The following is a 22,569-nucleotide window of genomic DNA, read 5'->3' on the forward strand; positions in this document are numbered from 1 at the left end:
AAAATATGATTACGAAGATGAGCCTTCACATGCACACAGTCTTGTACACACTGCACACAATGCGTTAAAAATGGAATTCTGCAACAACTGACAGGACAGGGAAATGAGGGGAGAGAGGGGAAGGGGAGGGAGAGGAACAGGGACAGAAAAGAGAAGGAGTCAGGGCAATGTAGACCCCCAGGCACACAACAACAATTTATTCAACCTGCCTGTTAGCTGTCAGGGTATTTCAAGCTCACTAGAATACATTCCAGTCCTGATAAAAAAAAAAAAAAAAAAAAAAAATGTCACACAGAGGTGGAGGAAAAATAGAAATGTGTGTTGAAATTTGTGGTCAGAATCCATAATCCCTATTCAGCAATGCCTAGTAAATGAAAAAAGAACAAGCAGCAGTAAATACTTTTTACCTGACCTTCACCTAGGATTTTGTTACTATTGTTGAGATTGTTTCTCAATGGTAGAGATGCACCATTGTTTAACATCTGTATGTCATCTCTTCCATGGCTGGCTGCCTGTGCGTGCGGGTGCACATCATGTTTTGCCTAATGATTTTCCCAACTTAAAGTTCGGTTACTTTTGTGTAAACTGGTAGTGTTTATAAGACTTGCTAAACAAATAGACTTTTCCTTTGCTTTATGAATTTCTTGCAGTCACAAAATATTTTTAGGTATTTTGTGTTTAGTTTCAGCCACGTCTTCAAATATTTGCTACTTTTGCATGGTGTTGTTCTAAGCCTTGGCTGAATATGTAAAAGGAAACTGAGAGAAAAAAAAAAACAACAACCAGGAGTGCCACACAAATCCACACTTTTGGCACAAATCTTCAAAGCAATGTACATTCGCACAAACATACATTGAATTTTCATTTTTTGAAACAATTTTTGGGGTGGGGGAGCTATCTAGAGGAGCACCAGAAGCAATGCAGCACTGTTACTTATGTATACCTACATGCTTGTCATTTAGTAATAGAACTTTAAAAATCTACAGTGTGGGGTTTTTTTTAGTTAGGTGACTTTCATTCCCTAGTTAATCATTCAAATATCCCTCCACAGCTCATGTTTCCTAAAGGTGTTTCCCTCTATCATAAACTGAAATATTTATGGCATAAGGAATTGTTGGTGGGTTGTTTTTTTTTCCCCCCCTAGTGACAAGTAATACCCCACAACAGATGCCATTCATTTCTTCTGAGTAAGCTTAATTCTTACTGGGTTTTCAAGGTAATTTAGGGAATGGATTGGTGAATAGCGTGAAGTAAATGAGTTTAGAAAAGTAATACATTAGGAAAAAAGGAAAGGGAGTTGGGGTTTGAACATTGTGGTGGAGACAAGTGTTTGTGGTTAATGAAAAAAATAATTGGAAAGGGTGAGCTTTACAGCCTGCCTTGGCTGTTCCTATTAGAAGATCCAATCTCCCATATGCACAAGTTGTGGTTTAACCCCAGTCAGCAACTAAGTACCATGCAGCTGCTTGCTCACTCCACCCTGACACTCCCCGCCACCCCCACCCCCCCCCCCCCCCCCCCCCCCGCAAGTCGATGGGGAAGAGACTGGGAAAAGGTAAAACTTGTGGGTTGAGGTAACAACATCTTAATAATTGAAATAATTAAAAAAAACAAAAACAAAAACAAAAACCAAACAAACAACAAAATCCAACAACCAACCAATAATAATTGCAATGAAGAGGAGAAGGGGAGAGAGAGGAATAAAACCCAGCGGAAAAACAAATGATGCACTTGCTCACCACCCGCTGAGTGATTCCCAGCCAGTCCCTGAGCAGTGGCCAGCAGATCCCCACCAACTCCCCCCAGTTTCTATACTAAGCATGACGTTCTATGCTATGGAATATCCCTGTGGGTAGTTTGGGTCACCTGTCCTGGCTCTGCTCCCTCCAAGCTTCTTGTGCACCTGCTCACTGGCCTGAGCATTAGACACATGAAAAGTCCTTGACTTAGAGTAAACACTACTTAGCAAGAACTAAAACACCAGTATGTTATCAACATTATTCTCATCCTAAATCCAAAACCCAGCACTGTACCAGCTACTAAGAAGAAGATTAAAACTATCCCAGCTGATACCAGGACACTACAGGATGACAAGTTAGAAGGTATCTTAGAGGCTGATAAAGCCTTCAGTGTAACACTGTAATGCTACTCTCACAAAGAATCTAAGAGGTAGTGAAAAACTGGAGTAATTTCATTCCTCTGACGGAAAGCTGTAAGGTTAGAAAGACAGAAAGATACAGCATCACACACATAACCCACTCACATAATATTAAGGGACAGCGCTTAACATGATGCTCCTGCCAATGCCCTTGGGAACACTAGGTGCTGGTAATTGTGAGTGCAGACAGAACTGCTAACTTGTGCGTAAAGCTTCTAAAATAGGATTTTCAGAGGGGCTTAGTGTAGATTTAACTGATCTTGCCAAAAGCAGCAGGGATTTTTAATGCTGCCTTCAACAGAAAACAGAGTTGCATCATGGTTGCCTTTTGAATAAAGCTCTACTAATGATTTGTCTCTGGCTGAAACTGTGAAACGTTTCTGCAATATAAAATTTGCCACACAAATACTCATGGCTTTGGTACTTGAGCATCTGATTACTATAAATCCCATGTTAGACAAGTGTCACAGTGAAATCAAGCTAAACAAACCACTGCAGCGTTCTGGGACTTTCTGGTTATAGGGGATTTCACACCTGGGGGATGTTACATCAGCTCTCTGGGCAGATCTACATGGTGCCAAAGAAGAAACTGTTAGAATGCAACACGTTGGTTTTAATCTAAAAAGCTCCAAATAGTTTAAGAATATGCTCAGATGAGAATGTTCCTTCCTCTGTGCAATAGCTACCTACAGCTATTTCATCATAAACAGAAGGGGTTTGCTGGTTTGCATTCACTGAGCAGAACTGCACATCAGAAACAAAACATTCATGGCATGGCCCCTTGGTCTTGACCCTCTCTCTTTACTTTCCAAGGATATGGGAGAAGAGGCAGGTGACATTCAGAAGAAGCAGAACCATTACTTGGTTCTGGCATAATTATGGCTTGCATCTATGCTATCTATGTTGCACTTGTAATTGTGGACTCCAAGTTATATTTGTCATTCAGAACTTGAAATAAACATTCCTCGTTGCTCTCACCACTACAACATTGAAATGATTTTGCAAACACAGAATGACTGAAATTAAAGCACATCACAGAAGATTTCTTCAACAGTCAAGAACATTTCCCTTATAGAAAATTCACTTTTCTTTTTTTAGATCACATTTAGTTATAAAATTAGAGGAAAAATCTCTCTCACTTACTAAATTTGCAGAGGCTAAAGGCATGTCACTGAGTTGGATTTGATTTCTCACCTTACTGCACACACTAACATACGATCAGAAAATACTTTCATTGCAAAGTTTTTCACCTTGCAGCGATGTGCCTTTAGCAAAATAAATATGCCTTGAAGTTCTATTTCTAGGTTGAACAATAATTCTGATGAATCAGGTAACATGTAACATTTTCCATTCAATCTTTTTTTGTTCTTCAAGGAAATTAATAGAGTTAATTGTAGATTAGATGACTTAGGTGCTTTGCCTTTTCTTTTGGATTCATTATGAGACTAGTCTGTCAAAAAATTAAGGTAAAACTTCAAAGATGAAAAGAAAAGTGCACCTGACAGAATGTCTCACTAATTAGAAATAATTTTAAAAGGAGGTTACTAAATATAATTTGTTCTGCATTTGCTGTCAATGAAATATACTTGAAAATTTCAAGCCCCTTCTCACCATTTTTTCTAATCACAACTTCCTACATTGTCACAACTTGGGAATCCCAAAGCATTGTTTTTGCAAGTGCATACATCCACATGAAAAAGTGACTAATAAATTTATACCATCACTGCTACAACCTATCATTGTTCCCACCAGTGAAGGAAATGTTCTCTCAACATGATGATAGATGGCTTGGAGTCAGAACAGCACAATTAACCTTTCTTAAGTGTATTCTCATTTAAGTGGGATAATAGAATTTGATTTTTCTTTTCAGTGACTGTTGAGTTTTCAACATTATTTTACAGCATGCAGAAGCTAAGCACTTTCTACATATCTTAATAAAACACTGTGCAATTTTTGTGTTAAAGGCTTGCTTGCCATTCAAAAGGAACAACTCTCACTATAATTAGCCCACAAAAATATAGCACTATATATCAAGACCTCTCAAATAACAAGATTTTAAAATACCATTCAGATCCTGTGTTCTAATTTGCTTTCTGTTTTCCTGATTGTGACTTTAACATGCATTCATTTGAAGTTTTTAAGCATTCTCTGGAAGTTTACTTTCAACAAGAGAGTTGAAAACGCTTCTTTTAAATGAAGAAAAAAAAAAAAAAGGTTTAAATTTCTGATGTTGCGAGTATGAGCTAGAAGCGGATGGGATTTTCAAGACTTGAAACAGAAGTGCAGGAGGTGGAAGTGTTGATTAACATGCACAGATCTTTTCCCAGACACAACAAAGGAGAACGAGCCCAGCTGAGTCCACTTGTGACAGCTCCTGTTTAAAAAGGTTAAGTGACTTTTCAAAGTCATACAGGGATGACTTTGCCTTCTGATTTTTCGTTCCCTTGCTCCATTAGATCTCCACAGTGCTGCACACACATACTGACAGGAGGATGTGCATGAGCTAGTTGTGACTGACAGTTTGCTGTATTGCCATCACTACATAAAACATATTAAAAGAAAAAAGGAACTACAGACTACAAAAACAGGTTGCAGAAAACCTTGAAATAATACTTCCCAACGTTATAAAAACCTCACAAGGTCAGTCAAAGGTATAATTTTATCTCTTAGGAAACACCTTCTAATTGCATATTTAACTTTCTAATTTTCTTCCTAGTGGGAAGAGAAAGTAAGTAACGGAGTGACTCCCAGCATAACAGATCTCCTTGCAACTCTTTGCTCATGTGAGAAGGTGTCTGGTTTTGTTTGGGGTTTTTGTTTTCGATCCTTGATACTGATATTACATTTCACAAGATTTTATTTCATAGAATAAAAGGGTATCTAGTAACTTGTCCAAATACATTCCTAAATTGGCCTACATCGGTTAGAGCATTTCCTTTATGTTGGTTAGCCTGCCCCAGATTCAGCAGAAAACAATGTGCTGTATGGAAGGAGAGATGTTATCTGTGATACGTTATCCCGTGTTACCTACCTGTAAAAGAGCCAGGGCATCACAACAAAGCTGTAGAGGCTGCCACAGTGACTAAGGGAGATCCTCACGATATAGGAAGTCAGCAATGAAGCTGAATCCTCGACAGCCTCTAACATTTACACTTCCAAAGAAATTGGCTAGTGAAATAGAGCAGCCAGCCCAGAGGCAGAACCAGGTAATCTTCCTAGAAGAACTGCACAGGACATTGGAGCAAAAAAATTCAGCATCTGGCTAAAGGTCCAGCAAGGCTCACCTGAGCATCGCCCCAGATTCACCTTGGAACAGCAGTCCTGGCTGATCGAGCTGTACATGAGCATTTCCCAGAGGCGAAGGTGGGCTATGGATGTCTCTCTACTCCTTTGTAACCAGACGGCTGAGGAAACTGAGCTCACTTGATAGGGCAAGGGGTACCAGGTGGAACTACTGAGCACATGGGGAGACTAATGGTGGGAATAAAGCAGAAGAGTATTAAATGGATCCTTAAGAAGTTAATATCAAGCCTCATACCTTTACCCATTTAAATACATGAGTTAAAATAAACATTTAAAACCCACTTGCTGCTGGGAGGTACTGCTGGGATCCATTTGTATCTGGTGGATGAAGACATTACAGAAATCACTGCTATAAATACATTTATTTTAGTGCTGGGTTTTTTTAGTTGGTTTGTTTTTCCAGAAGTAATTTGAATGAATCTTTATAAATTCTTTCTTACAAAAGAACTGCCAATGCTAGTGTAGAAAAGTGCACTAGCACTTACTTGCAGTGACTGAGGAGGAATATCAACTAATTTCATATATCTTGTGTACAGTAAAAATTAAGATACATAGTTTAACTGAATACTTGTCTTACACAAATGATAGTTTCTGTGTTTAGGATCTGAGATTTATCTTAGGACTTCTCTCCTAATTTTATGTTTTCTTTCCCTGGCATTGCTGAAATAAACAATTAAAGACTGATGATGGTCCACCTAAACGCATGTACAGAAAAATATTAAATGCATTACTTGATTTTTCTCCCCTCAAAGAAGTAAAAAGAAAAGCATGCTTCACATGCTCATCCTATGGTTTGACAGCTGAGGCAGAGTTGAGAAAACTTCATGTATTGCAGCTTCCTACACAATTTAATTAATCCTTCACACCACTATAAGTAATGCATAATCCAATACGACTGTATTTGTAATTTATCATCAGTTATTGTCCCTCATTGTAGTGTTAAATAATACCAACCTCATTTAATGTGTGAAATGAGTCCCATTGATTCCTTTGTCTTTGTAATTGAAAGGGACAGTACCATCAGTTTCATTAGCAGTTATTTGTCCTCTAACACATCAAACAGGATTTAAAGCTTAAATACAATAATAAAAAAAAAAAAAATCCATTACAAAACCCAAATAAACTCAAAGGTAAAATTTACAAGGTCAGTGCAATACTAATATCAGGTTCAGCTACTCAAGCATCCTGGAGACAGATAGCATATTAGCAGCTAGTATATGATTTCCCTGTGAAAATTGCAATAAAAGAAATGACTGTAACTTAAAATCAATGTTAATATAGAGAAGTATGACAATACACATTGTAGACCAGTGTACATTTCTGAAAAAAGTACTTTCATAACTGCTGTATCAGTAGCTATGCCAGTCACACTTGTGTCATGCTCTGATTTAGGTCCCAGAGAATGCTGGGAAGCAGAAGCATCACTCTGCAGTCATTATTATTTTTGGCTTAGGAAGAGAATGTGCTTTTTAAGCAAGCAACCCAAGCCATAGATAAAAATCAGTCATCCTTAATAAGTACTGGATTTGCCAAAGGAGCTTACAAATATGAAGGAACACATATACTGGTCAGGCCAGTTAACTCTTTTTATGCTGGAACAGGCATGAAACTGTAGTGTAATAATATCAGGACCTAGGCCGATGCTCAAGAGCCATAGCAGACTGTAAATATATGAGCAACTATTTCTTTTATATTCAGAGGTTTGGCCCATTATTATCCATTGGTTTTAGAGTATTTCAGACGTTTCTGTTCATAACATGGTGTACTATCTCCACCAGGAATCACAAAGCAGAAAAAAACCCAGCACTTGGCTATCTCAGAGAAACCAAGCACCTGTGCATTCGTTGAATTCAGTATTACTATTCATGCATGAAAGAGCTACTCGCAACAAGCAGTTATGGATTAGAATTGATTCTTCACATTGGGCTTTCAGAACGAATCTTTGCCTTTAACGTGTTACGTATTTCCCTGGTGTGAGAGCCCAATATCGTTCCTCCCCTTTACGAAGAGAAAGCAAGGCAGAACTGTGTCTGTAACATCATGTTACATTGGGACCCCAGCCTGCGCTGCAGCTCAAACCCCCAGGTTATTTTCACTCTTCGCATGTTGGTTCACATTCTGGTTTTCTTGGCAAGAAAATTCAGATACAGGTAGGGAATGTCTGACACAGGAGTTTGTTTTTATGGGGAGCAAGAGTTGAAATGACTCAAGCCCAGTTATCTCACACAATACAGATATATTGCCTTTGATTTGAGAAAGATGAGAAAAGCAAGTTAAAAACTATTAAGCCATTAGTATCTCACAACCAAGAAGTATGCTGAAATTTCGCAGATTTATCAGGAGGTTAGTGAAATGCGCAAGTAACATAGTATGGCTTAACATTTTGTAACAGATGTCTCCTGCTTTCTATCTGAAAGTATGTTCTGAAGTTACTGCACCAAGAATGTATCCCCTTAGAAATGTCTCTGTAGTCAGCTAGAGTTCTTCCCCTTACGTAGTTTGCTCTGTTTTAAAATCCTTTCTTGGAAGATCAATATATAGTCAACATTTATATGACTTAAGGCTTAGCTTCAAAACTTTGTACCTGAATACCATTTTCATCTTACTCATGTTTTATTTTCTTCATAAACGTGTCAGGCATGTCTTTTTGTAAGTACTGGTTCTCCTTTCCTTGAATGTTTCTTTGTATCTTGAGGATGGACCTCCCCCCCCCCCCCCCAAAAAAAAAAAAAAAAAAAAAAAAAGGCTGTTAGGAATTTTCCTGGACTATTTAGTGCATATAACACATATCTAAGAGTTAATTTCTCCTTTACGAAGCAACAGCCCAATTTCATTCATAGGCTTGAGCAAAACTAGCAACCATTAATGAGCCTTGGCATACAGAGTAACACAACAAATACACGTTTACTTTCATAGCTTGATCTGAAATAATAAAGCTATCCTCTCTTTCATATTCTAAGATCTCTTATCAATGCTTTAACAAGATATAAATAGAAGGACATCTCTAAAAAGAAAGGACTGACAGGAAGTAAGTATCACAGGCCAAAGACTTTCCCAGCCCTTGAATTTTGGAGGAAAAAAGGGGAGCAACCTTTTCTCCTTCTCGGACATACACACAACAGTATCTCAGGCTTCCCCACCCTCTGCAAATACTGAATCACAGCTTCCTAACACTCTGGGAAGGTCAATGGTCTTCGGCTACTTGAGGAAGACTTTCAAATGGAGAAGTTGGTATGAAACCCAAATGGTCCCTGGTGCCAGCCTCCTACGCAACAGATTCCCTCCCTGCCTTATCGCAGCTCCAATATGATCCTGGATGAAAAGCCATCAGCTGCTTCCACTGCCCCTCTGGGGTGGGGAGCAGAAAGGAAATCTCAGTTAAGTGTCTTCAGGCTTTTACACAAAGCAACTGCCATAATTTCCACGTGGAAGATGATAGGTTTAACAGAAAGCTCTCTCCAAACTTCAGCATGTAATCTATAAATCAAACCACAGACTGAACAATAACACGAAAAGAAAAGCAACAGAAAAATGATTGAGTGCATTTACAGGAAGATGATAAATAACAGCAGAATAGAGGATAGGAACAAAGAAAACAAGGTGAAGAGTGAGATGAATCAGGGGAGAGCTGAATGGGAAGTACAAACAAGGAACTTTACACCCTCCTCTTTCTAATTTTTGATACCACAGGAAAGTTCACAATGTTTTTATCATACCTTTTCAGTGTGAACTTTGTGACTCCTTAAATGGTTTTCGAAATACTACCTCTAATTTTCATGTTGGTGTCCATGCCATGTTCAAGGCACTGACTCCAATTCTTGCACTAGCTTGAATAATTATTTCAGTATTTATTTATTGATTGATTCATTCAGAGGTGTGTATTAAAATAACTCCACAGAAATTTTTCAGGCACAAAACTGTCTTTATGGTTGGGATGTCCACTAATCTCAAAATAAGCGCATCCAGCTGTCTTGCCTGGCTTAGAACGGTCTGTATGTTCCCTAGATTAATAGTAGACATTTTGTTTTCCTGCTCAGTTTTCTACCTTCAAAAAAATATTGAGTCTATGCAAAAACTTCCTACACATCACATGAAATTATGGATTTAAAATATACTGCACCTTTTTCACTAATTCCTTCTTTGGACAACCTAACTGGGCAAGATAGAATGAAGTAAACTCTTATGTAAAGGTATTCCTAGTGTGTGCTACAATGACATAGCTTGCTACTAAATCATATCTTAGGTTATTGGGTAGTATTTTCCCTGTGTTCCTTGGGAACTGAAGAAAATGGAGAGTGATGGGTATGTCGTAATTGGAATCTGAAAGAGACTTTATGTTTATGTTTACTGTTGTTCATTTTAATGTCCCAATATGGTTTCTCTATGACACCTGGTTGGTATTCTGAATTTCATTAAGTCTACTTGGAATAGACGATGAAATATGAAACCATATATATAAAAAAATAATCTTACTCCTTTCTGTCCATTTCTTTCTATTCAAAAAGACAGAGTACGTTAATGCCACCTCAGCAGTAAGCTTTTATATATAATGTCTATGTTTTGTATGTATTGAACACGTTTTACTGCATTACAAGGGCAACTTGTGTATCACAAAAGGCGATTTCAAAGAAAAATATTCAGCTGTGTCCATCCAGAACCTGTAAGGAAATCCCAGGGTATGGAATTTAAAGTACCACCTTAGCTAAAGCACAATCCCCCTTGCATGTTTCATTCTGAAGGATCATTAAGTCATTACCAACATTCCTCTTGTTGTTTTTTTTTAAAAAAAAAGGTAGTATGTATTTCAAATTCAATCAGAATACAAAGGTCAGAATCACTATACTCAACCGTTTGCTCTGATATAATATAGAAACACAATAATACTACCACGACCACAACAGAAAAGTTCTTGATTGATGTAAATAACATTTGTTTTGGTTACGGAATTTATCTCTTTTTGTGGCCCTTTGAAAGCAGTCAACTTATTTCCTCAATATTTTTTTTTTTTTCCAGATTCTCATGGTCCACTGAATATTATCCTTCTAAACAGAACAGTATGAAAATGTTTTTCTGTTTTGCTGGTGATGACACCAGGAAAATATCAGATGGCATGATCTTTTTCATGCATCTCAGAACAACTAGATTCTTTTTATATTGCAGGATTTTTATTTTTTTATTATTATTTTATATGCTTTTATTTAAATATAATGGAATAAAATTGTGAAATAAGTTCTTTTTACCCAGGGAAGATCAACTTATTTAGTTTAAAAATTGTCAAAACACTGTCTGAAGTAATTTTAAACTTAATGGAATTACAGTTATTTTTTTCTTCTATACATTATATGCATATTAAACTTTAAAACTGTGTAAGTAATATTAAAAGTAAATATTTTAATTTCTGGAGACACAGTGGTCACAAGCCAATCACAGGCTTCACCATTATGCTTCGGCATACTGATTAGCCGCCCATTAGAATTTGTTCTATGGCGCTCCACTAATTCGTATCGGCTAATGATCCGCTCAAAACTTCTACAAATATTTTAAGTTCTATATGCTTTTTCCAGCTTTGTGGAAAAGGCCCTGGGGGTCCTGGTGGACGCCAAGTTGAATGGGAGCCAGCCATGTGCCTTGGCTTCCAAGAAGGCCAGAGGCACCCTGGCGGCACTGGGAGGAGCGCTGCCAGCAGGTGGAGGGCAGCCATCCTCCCCCTGCTCAGTGCCGGTGAGGCCACAGCTGCACTGCTGGGACCAGTCCTGGGCTCCCCAGTACAGGAGATGGAGCTACTGGGGAGAGTTCAGCAAAGGCCGCCAAGATGATTAAAGGACTGGAGCGTCAATCCTGTGAGGAAAAGCTGGGAGAGCTGAGGCTGTTCAGCATAGGGAAGGACAGGCCCAGGGCGCGTCTTGTCAATGTATGTATATACCTGAAGGGAAAGTACAAAAAGGACAGAGCCAGGCTCTTTCCAGTGGTGCCCGGTGACACGACCAGAGGCAACGGGCACAAACTGAAACACAGGAGGTACCATCTGAACATCAAAAAACACTTTTTCGCTGTGAGGTGATATAGCACTGGCACAGTTCACCCAGAGAGGTTGTGGAGTCTCTGTTGGTAGAGATATTCAAAAGGCATCTGGATGTGCTCCTGGGCAGCCTGCCCTAGGTGGCCCTGCTTGAGCAAGGGCAGAGGAATGAGGTGACCTCCAGAGCTCCCCGCCAACCTCCATTTTGCGATTACATTACAGAAATGTCTAGCCATCTTCATCCAGATGGTACATACACAGTGAAGCAAGACAAACAAAGAAACAGAAGTATGAAGGGAGAACTAAACTTTGCTTGCTGGAATAGAAACAAGCCCACGTGAGTCCTGGAGCAGTGATGTACCTCCTGGGGCAGGCACTCTGGAGCTGTGGCATTCAGCAGCCACATGTCTGCTGCACCACTGCTTCTCCAGGTATGCCACAAAATAAACTAGATCCATGACCAGAAGCTGTCATTGCTGATAGACAGATTTGCCTTCATTGCTGCTGCTGCAAGCCTGAATTAGTGTAATGGAACAGGCACTCTTAATTTTTACACATATGGCAACAGAACATGTGAAAACGTGTTACTGAACTCTAACATCTCTACAGCCTTCAGAACTTCAAATTTCTCTGGCTCTTTAAACTGCTAAGTAGTATCTCAAATATAGAGCTTGTTCTTTGGTCCTTTGTGGCAAATACGTTATACAATCCCAAGGTTTATCTTCTTTAAATTAAACTAGCCCTCAGAAGCTTAACATTTAAATCAGGATTATTTCTCAAACAAACCAACACAGGCTGCACTTGAATATTCCAAAGCAATGCAGGATTTTTCCTAACAGGATTTTTCCTGTCACAGACTAGCTAAATTCAAATATAATCTTAGCTACTGCTTCCTTTCTACTGATTACAGTCAAGGATGCAGCAGCCTCTGCTGCCTGGGTGAACTCTTTCTGATATCTTAATGCAATTTACAGTACACCCTGGGATAATCCTTTGTTCAATATTGCTGAAGTGGCTTTTTCACTGACCAGCAGTGTTGAGGAAAGCTCAATACGTTATCAGTTAGCAATCATTAATTAAAACTGTTTACTTTAAAACTAATTTCAATTCCTATAGCTGAAGAAATGGGTTTAAAACTTTCATCCTGTGAACAATGATCTTTTTAAATTTCTTGAAATATTTCATTTTATCCAGACTATCCATTTAGTTGGATGCCAATACCTTGTCCAAAGGAAATTCAGTCAAATACATATGTGCATTTATATACATGCAAGCACTGTATTTCACAATTTCAAAGAAAATGTCATAATCTAATGTCTGTCTGATATCAATCGAAACATCATCAGATGAAAAGATTCCTCACAATGTGAATGATAAATTTTGTAGCACGCTTCTCCCTTACAAATCTGATGGCTTTTCCAGTTCCCTGGCCAGCAGGTGAGGGATGGTATCTTCCCCTAAAATGCAGAGGTTCACTCACGTATTTTGACTGCAGCAAAAGCACCTTTCTGCCATGTTCTAATTTAAGGCCAACATTTGCAGGATGCTTCAGGTTTTACAGACTGACTGTTAATTGAACCACGATTGCCTAACAGTGGGTCAAAACACAGAGGCTCGGTTGACTATTTCACCTTTCTCAGGACAGACAGCAAAGGCTGGAAACAATTAATACTTTCCACGCTTAATACGAATGTCATGATTGTTCCCTTTCTGTGTGACAACAATAAGACAAAAGGCAAAACACACACACACCCCCCATGTTACTGGTAGACTTCCTACTATTTACAATGCTATTATATACAATTTTATCCCTCTTACACTGAGCTGAATTCCTTTGGGAGGCTAAATAATTACCACTGTCTCCTAAGCCCTGCACCAGGCTGCTAAATTGATGAAATAGCCTACTCCCTTCTGTGTCTTTTCAGTCATCTGTATGCCTTGACCAAATGAAACAACCTTTTTCATTCTCACACACAGTGTGTTTTGCATGTGGGTTTACAGCTTCCCACCCCCCGCCCCATGTCTGGGGATAGTGCCTATTTATGAGAATTCTCTGGTAGCCCCTTTCTGTCCGGGGCTGTACTGAGTACCCAGGTGCAGTAAGCTATGTCTAGCCCTGTGTTGCTGTGTAAAAGCAGCACAAAGCAGCTGGAGGATATTCCTGGGATCATTCCTTTACCTTTTCCTCTAAAATTCTCCTTAGAATTTGACTTACCTATTTTCCTGACATTCACAGTTCCACTTACTACAGTATCTAAGCATTATATCACTTTTTCAATGTACTTACGACACACCTGTGAGAGCGGAAGTATTTTTATTCTCCTTGCACTGAGCTGGACTTCAGATATGGAGAGTTTAATGGAGGAAAACCCACAGCTTATTGGAAATTCCCCCACCCTTAGCCAATTCTATACATTTTTCAGTGCATTAAGAACTGAAAAGGAAATAAAGTTATCTGTAGTATTTGCTTGCCTCTTCCAGAACAAATCACGAGAACACCTGAGAGATAACACCAACCTGCTTTTGGAATAGGGACAATAGCTGCTATCAAACTGTGTGCTTCCACAGCATCGAAGTCAACAAGTAGAGACTTAAAGTAGAGAAGGACTACATTCAAAAAATCAAAGCCGAATGAAAGTTATTGTAATCTGAAAGGCTGCAACTAGCTAATTCTATAACCATAGAAAAATCCTTGTTTGTTTTCCAGGGGGAAAAAAACCCCAAACAAATAAGAAAACTCAACATTTTAGTTCTGTAAGCAAATAGCTGGATGACATTTTGGAGCAGAAGCAGTATAGTAGAATGGTCAGGAGAGCATTTACTGCATTTTCCAAAGTAGTGTAGCACAAAGACATGTTCTAACTTATTATTTTCTGTTTTACAAGTGGGAGTTTCCTTCCCATTCTCTTGCAATGCAACTGAAGGTCACAAGTTCCCAGGTGGCCATCTTTTGAAGGCAACTTCCATTCTTGTTCCTCTGAGCTCCTTTATATCAGAACACACCAATGTCAAATTTAATTGCTGAACAGAAAAAATTTCCTAATCAATGAGAAAGCCGAAAACAAAATAAATGGGTGGAACTAAACCATTAATTGAGCATTGATCAGCATAGGAAATGCTCTAGAAAATATGCTGCAAGACAAATTAACTTCAGATATCAGTAAGGAGAAAATCCGAGATCATGTCTAGCAAACTATAATTTAATCTTCCTCAAAGCAGAAAAATTAGATGAAACAGATATTTTCCATTACAGTGAAACGTTAAGCCAGTTATAAGAGGCTTCTGTTTCTCTTGCTGTTATGGACATTTCTGTACACTAATTTATAATTTTAAAGCAGATCAACCTAAGGTTATTACCTGTCAAGGAGCCAAAGTGGGCAGACCTCTTGTCACAGCACATTTTACACCAAGGGAAAGAAAGAAACTGTAACTGCTTTCATTTTAGCTCTTACCCGTTACTACAATGGAGACAGTGAGATGGATTGTATTAAGTAACGATACAGGTGGAAGCAGACAGAGAGCTCAGCAGCTGTGATAATGAATGAACATATCCGCACTGCAGTGACCTCATTGCAAATACAGAAATAATCCACAAAACCCCACTTTAACTACAGGCTTCACCCAGATAGTAGGCTTTGTATCACCTCAAAGACATCCTGGTTCTGATGATCAGGACAGAAAGTCAGAATACATTAAGCAAAGATCAGCTATAAGAACTCCTGCTATGCTGCGGATGTCCACCCAATCACTTTCACAGAAAGTACCTTGAAAAGTGTTACAGCCAAGATCCATATGAAGAACTGACATATAGTCAAGCCAAAAGTATATCAGTCCTTTGTTTAGTCACAAAAATTAAAGGTGAGTTAGATGAGTTGGGGAAGAATAGTTTCAATTTTTCACTTCACGTTTTTAATTTGCTTTTAAGAGACATTATCTGTAATGCTCATAACTACATGATCTGTGTCTGCAGGAATCATAAACTTGGCACTGACTAAGTGTTGTTCCTTTACATACAAGCATGACCTGCTACTGAAATTAAAGACAGAAAATTTATTATGATGGACTTCCCACTTACGTATCAGCAAACTTTAAGAGAAGTACTGTAATACACACTCACACTTAATTGTCAGCTGCTGGATAGATTGCTGTGGAAAATATATTGACAAGTATCCCGTATGTTACGTTAAGGACTGATGGCGTTTTCACTACTGGCAGAAATGATGATAAACATCTGTCGGCAATAGATGGGGACTGGACTCACTAGAGGCGATGAGAATTTGCTTAAACTGTTTATCTTTATATAAAATCAGTGCACGTGGTCAGCTGCAGAGACTAGAAGGGAGAATCACTCCTGTGGAAGTCAAGGTCAAAGCGACCATCCCACTGAAAAACACAGAGATGATCATGCACTATTAGGTTTTACCGAATGTTTTGTTTCTTTTAGAGGACTGAAGAAAGCAAGTCCCTGGGGGAAGAGCCAGGGGACCTTTCCAGGCACTGCCCTCAGAACCCTCAGCACCTTCTGAGTTACAGGACAAAGTCACTTGTTAATGTTGCTACCTCATAGCCAGGGGTAAGGATGGTTTTGCCACGGGTATTCTTAATAACCAGTTAGTTATGCCTCCAGCCTACTGGCTGAAGTTTTATAGGGGTTTTCCCAACAACAGAAAGAAAAATCTGATAAAATACAATCAGTATACATACACGTTCCCTGCTCTGACAGACAACAAACCACTTGTGGAACTTTTTGATGAAATGCGAGGGGGTGTTAGCCATGGCATCTGTTCAGCTGGGGCCCTGGTTTTGAATGTAACTGTGTGAATCTGGGATAATCAATTAGGTAGGGTGTCAGTATGCCAGCACAGATGTCCTCAGTCAATTGCAGATAATCATCATGTTCTTTGAAATTTCCAGAGGAGATTGCATTACTCTTGGGACACCCTTGACCTGCCATCAGAAAAGGCTTCCCAGATAAGAAAAAATAAAGGATCATATCCTTTCCCGGTGCAGCAATATATATTGCAGGCTATTCATAACCTTGAAAGGGTTAGTGTGATTCACTGAGATCTGCATGTATACTGCAGGACGCAGAAGCAGCGCTCCACCCTCCCCCTGCCTTCCTCCCTTCGCCCAGAATGAAATAAAGCACGATATGAAATATATCCAGGTGCTTAACTACAAGATATTTCCCATGAACTACATATTGTGACAGTCTGTCAATGAGGAAAAAAATAGTGGCATCAGTGATATGTTTTCTCTTACATTCTCTTCCCAGGAAGGCCAGCAGCTTCATGGACATGTAGTTTTGCAGGGTCAAACAAAGGGAGAGGGTTTTTAATTTCAGTGCATGTTTATTCAAGATGGCACTTGGAATAGAAAAAACTGTGTGTGGAAAAGTGAGATGAAACTTCATCTTACAGGGACTACAAGAAACACTTTATCAAGGGTTCAAATGTTACTAGTGCTGACTTTGAAAACTTCCTAAGAACAAACCAAACTTAATAGTTTTTCCCTACCATCCAGCTTCAAATGTGGTGTTAGAAATCTTTTAGCACCAATCAAGGGTATCAGTGGTAAGAGATTGGAAGCAAAGCTATCTTGGTTTTGTTAGAAGCACAGGACAACTTTTGAATCTGGAAGAACACCTCAGTGAGAAAACACAAATGAAGCTCATTTTGACTTAGCCCATCACTCTGCAAAGGATAATTATCACAGAAACAAAACCCAAAAAAGGCTACAATACCAAAGAAATGGAGGTGGATCCTGAGGACTGCTTAGACTTAATGGTCACTTTATTCTGATTCTTAGCATAATTATAAAACCAAACTTTTTTTGTTTGTTTGTTTGTTCTTGTTAAAGGAACTATTGATGTGCGGTGATGAGACAAGCAATAGATAGCATCCAGAACTTGTTCACATGAGAAAGGACATGCAAGCAGAGGAGATTTTTATTCAACTAAGGTGCATCTGGAAGACCTAAGGACAGAAGAACTCCCACATCCAGCCATTTGCCGAGTGGGCCAGCAGATTGCAAAAGCAGGTATTAGCTACTGAGCAATGCTTAATGCCTCCAATTCACACTATTTCAGGACAAAGCAAAGGGAAAAAAACCAAACAAACAGAAAAACAAAAAAGATCACATCAAGACTCTTAGACAACAAAGATAAATACAGCTAAATAGGTATGCTAGAGTTGATCACGTCTACATTGTAGTCAGAGCTGTGTAGCTGAGAGATAAACCAGGCAATCTTTATCTGGCTTGGGTTTCAGTAGTCAATCAGCTGTGACAGCACAGAGCTCACCACAAGGTAATTCATATATAAATAACTGCTGTGACTGTCCTTGAAATATATATGGGCTCATTTGGGTATGCATTATGTCTCCTGTTTTCTAAGTGAGGTTATTCACTCTCCGCATACATTTGCTGTTTTATCATATGGCTGACATAAAGCAGTGAGTTCCTAGTATATTGAATGGTATATAGGTTATTATTTTTGTTGCATAAGCATTACTCAAAGCAAAATAAAACATTAAAAAGAGTATTATTTGTCTGATGTTTCTGAAGACTTTGGACAGGTAGCATGAATTTTTCCAGCAAAATTTTGCCCATTTCAGTGAAGACTACTATAAAGAAGGAAGAAGTCACTGTTGAGTATGAGGTGAATGCAATGATGGCTATTGCTCTTCCTAAGTACTGATATAGTGTCAGATGTTCTGTAAGTTACAAAAAATTGTTCATCATACAGTCAGGCTGAAGAGATAAGTGCATTGAAAATGAAGTATTTCGCATGTATTAAAGAAATTATTTTCCAGAGTTTGAGCATCGTTCTGTATTGGCCAGTTTTTATAACCATACTGTATAACAGTACTGCCCATTTTGACACCAAAATATCAACATATCAATCCCTCTAAAATAAAAGTTAGACTATATAAAGACATCCACACAAACATTTGATAAATTTAACATCCTCCTTCTTTGAAAGGAGAGAAATAAAAATGCTCAGCCCTTAGATGTGAGTTTTGTGAGTCTCAAGAAACTGATGAGACAGCGAGTTTTATGCCAATGCCATTGATCAGATGTCAGTATCTCACAGGACTGATTTAATTGTTTTGGATCAGGTTAGACCACCCTTATTCTATTAATAGTGTAATTGATTTCACTGTGATTACTTGCAGAGAAAAGTTCTATCCAGTGAGTACGAGAAATGCAGGCTCCTGCCCTAATAAATGAATGCAAGAGGACTGTTCAGATTAAAATTGCACTTCCATCTTTACAATTTGGGGATTTTTACATTATTCTGCAAAGATTATATCCTTCAGTTGTGTAACATGTTGTTGGGTGGTTTTTTTTTTTCTTCATGAAACCTCCCAACATTGCCATTAATCTACTCCAACATGAATATTAGCATATGCTCCGCTAATGTGTGACCTTCTAACAGACACTGTACGCTTCCGTTAGCCATGAAGGCATTTCCAATACAAGAATGCTTGTGTTAAGACAGTCCAAGTGATAAATGAAATGCATATTAAGCCTTAATTGTAATTAATTACAAATACACATAACAACGCCCATGTTCAGTACCGTATAAAATAGGATTGGTTTCTATTAACACCTATCAATGTGCAAGGTTTAGATAACAGTACAAATTAATACAGAAGGATGCTAAATACGAAATCAATGAACTTCATCCAAGTCTGGTGAATAATGAAAGAATTTTAGTAACACCGTTGTACTTAAATGCCTGGTACATGTTGCCCTCTTGTGGAATCTGTGAAAAAATACAAGTTACTTTGTATTTATGATTTCGCAATGCCTGGAATGTAATGATTTATTCAATTCACGATGTGAGTAGTTTATCATGATAAACACTAAGTATACTCTGTAAATGGCTACATTTGACAAGCAAACCTAGGTAATTAACTCCAGTAAATCAGGCTGATGGCCTGCAAATTGTAGAACCTTAGAATATTAGTCAATGTTTCATTTGTTCATTTGGGGGGTGGCGGGAAAATTTACATATATATATAAGATGTATAATTTTAGATCCTTGTCAAAGTTACAATTCTTGCTAACCATGCAAAATGGTATTTTAGAATTTTTAGCTGTTATTGAAAAATCCAGGCTTAACCCCACCTCTCACCGCTACTACCTGCATCAGATATGACATAAATAGAATCCCTTGGATGCCTCATACTTCACTATCAAATCACTCACATCCTTTACATGCAAAGTAATTAAAATACTAACTTTCAAAGAACAATAAATTTAATCATTTTTTTCCAATACATATTTAAGAGAGAAATATTTTCCTTACGAACCAAGAATAAAATAAGGAAGCTTGAATTAAACATTTAATCAAACATTAGAGAACTAGAAAACATACTTTAATGAAGCTAAAAAGAAGAATCAAGAACTTCATAGGCAGTTTAGCACATTATCAGGATATCTTAAGAGTTAAAAATTGAACTGTACCTAAATATTCCCTGGGAAAATCCACTCATATATAAATATGAGTCTTTTAATTCCTTTAGCATGTCTCCTAACGGAAGGTACATTTAACACATTTACATAGCATTATATTTAGGGCAACTTCAGATACCGTTAAGTGGTTAGTTTTGTTGTTTGGGTTTGGTTTTCTTTTTACCATTTTAGTTTGATTTCAGACATGAGTCAGTTTGGTACAACACTTGTACCCTTGATCAAAGATTTCCATCAACTGTGGACAAAGGTCAGGTGTCCATGTTAATGTTATCAGAGGCCTCTGATACTACTGACAGCTAGGTGTTACCGATACGTCTGCAGAATCTGATGGATTTGGTGTGACTGCTTTATTCTTCGGCCATTGAGGTTTTATTTGGTTTAGAAGAAGGGGCTGAAGGGAGGTTGTGATTAGCTAACACATTTTGGCTCACCCCGTCCCATGACCCTTTTCCTAGTGCTGGCATAAACTAAACATTTTGCCTGATTTGCTTGGATGAAATCGATCCGGGAGGCAGAGGCTTCAAAGTTCAATGGGTTGGTATCCCTGGATTGTCTCACAACAAAAAGTAAATTTCCAGGATGTTTGAATTCTTTCAATATATGGGATTGTTTATGGGGACCGTGAATGACTTGGGGCCACAACGTCGTTGATAAATATTTGGATGAATGGAAGTCCTCAGGCTTTGTTTCGTTTCTAGCAACTCTCTTTTTTTCTTTTCTCCCCTCTGCGTTTATTTTGTTTATGGCTTCTGCCTGCTCTAGGAATACAATGATTAATAAGCATCCTATAAGATGAGGTTATGCTGACACATAAGGCCCTAAAAATACTTTCTAGCATCCTCAGATGATTATTCCAGGTTTCTTCTAGCCTAGTTTTCTAAGACGAGTCTTGAATTTCTTGAACTTTGACTTCAGAATTGTATCTAAAACATTCCTTAAATCTGGTTCTGTGTGTTTATAGTATTAGAATGTGTATCCTTGTGTTTGTATACACATATATATGCCTCTAACGTAAACTTACACATGCTCATTGGACTTAAATTACTTGAGTTACCCCTTCTTCACAGAACTGTGTTAAAGGCAAATAGCATCTGCAATTTTTAATGCATTATGGCTTTTCTATCAGCAAACATATAACAAAATATAATCTCAATGTTATTAATATAGAAACAAAACTATTTCATCAGGCTTATGTCAATATGAGATAAGCTGATCTGACTGAAAAGTTTTTTTGGTTTTTTTTTTACTTTTTTGTTTTGTTTTGTTTATCAGGGCTAGTGTGATCAATACTTTGAGCTGACTGAGCACGTAGCTTCACAAGCATTAATGCTGGCTCAAGGGAAGCGGAAGGGATGCCTGGCAGAGAACACCACCATCGCTTTTGTCAACAGTGTCAATTTACTTTGACTTGATTGAGATGTGAAGCAGTACCACAGTTGGATGACCGAGGTGAATTGAGGCTTTAGTGGTTTGAGGTCAATAATGCCCAGACTTTAAAATCCAAACCACCTACATATATCACAAAGCATTAGGCTCACGTATTCACAAGGAACAGCAGTACTGACACAGCTCCTGCCCTTTCCGCGAGCTCCTGTAACTTTATTCATGAAGATGCATCATGTAGCAGAACTGAGCTCCACACCAGGAAGGTATGGATCATGAAACTTCAGGAGCAATTACTATAACATCCAAACCAAGGATAAATGAAAACATATATTAAAGTGACTTCTTTTACATTCTTGCTCAAAAACAGACATAAACACAGCACCGGTAACTCTAGTAATATCTGGGCAGCAATTGCTCTCATTTCAAAGAGTAAAACACATTTTCTTCTAACTTCTTGCTTAGCCAATCACACCTTCATTTTATCTGTCTGGTAGATCATCTTGGAAAGCTACAACAGAAAGGTACATGCCAGAGTCATGAAGGAGCAGCCATGATAGTTGATATTTCTGTTGATTCTGACAAATGATTCACACAGATCAGAAAATCATCAGAACACCAAAAAATGTTTTATTCATGAAAAACACTAGTGAAATGTGAAAAAAATTCAAAACTTGTCCTTCATACACAGCACGTACACAGACACACATACACGTGCATGCACAGAAAACTAAGTGAAATCCCTGCAGTTGTCTAGAAAAAAATGTGGGTTCTCTGCAAGCCAGACACAGGCAAACCAGTGTTAGCGGTTTGGGTCTTTATCAGCCTGATGGCTTGGTCAGTCAAAGTTTTTATGATTTTTGTGTGGTTAGAACTTCCTGGCTGAGTTACCCATCTTTGGGTTACTTCTGCAGAGGTGAATTAGAGAGTTGCATCTGCAGAAAATTAGGAATGATTATGTTTCGTGTGAAATGATCCAAAGAAAAATGTTCAATATTCAATACTGCAGTCAGTGCGGGGAGAGGGTCCCAACCTCTAGCATCTCTGCCATCTCCTTCATGCCCTCACAGCTTTAGGTGAAAAATACTAAATACTGTCCATACATAACCTTCATAAATTCATGAGTTATATGAGAAGAAAAGGGCACTTCTTAGAAAGCCTGTCTGCACTTGGGTGCAAAAGAAAAAAAAAAGAAAGATGTGATTCTGAGTTGATGCTTAGCAAG

This window comes from Falco naumanni, chromosome 2 (assembly GCF_017639655.2).
Source record: "Falco naumanni isolate bFalNau1 chromosome 2, bFalNau1.pat, whole genome shotgun sequence".
Lineage (NCBI taxonomy): Eukaryota > Metazoa > Chordata > Aves > Falconiformes > Falconidae > Falco > Falco naumanni.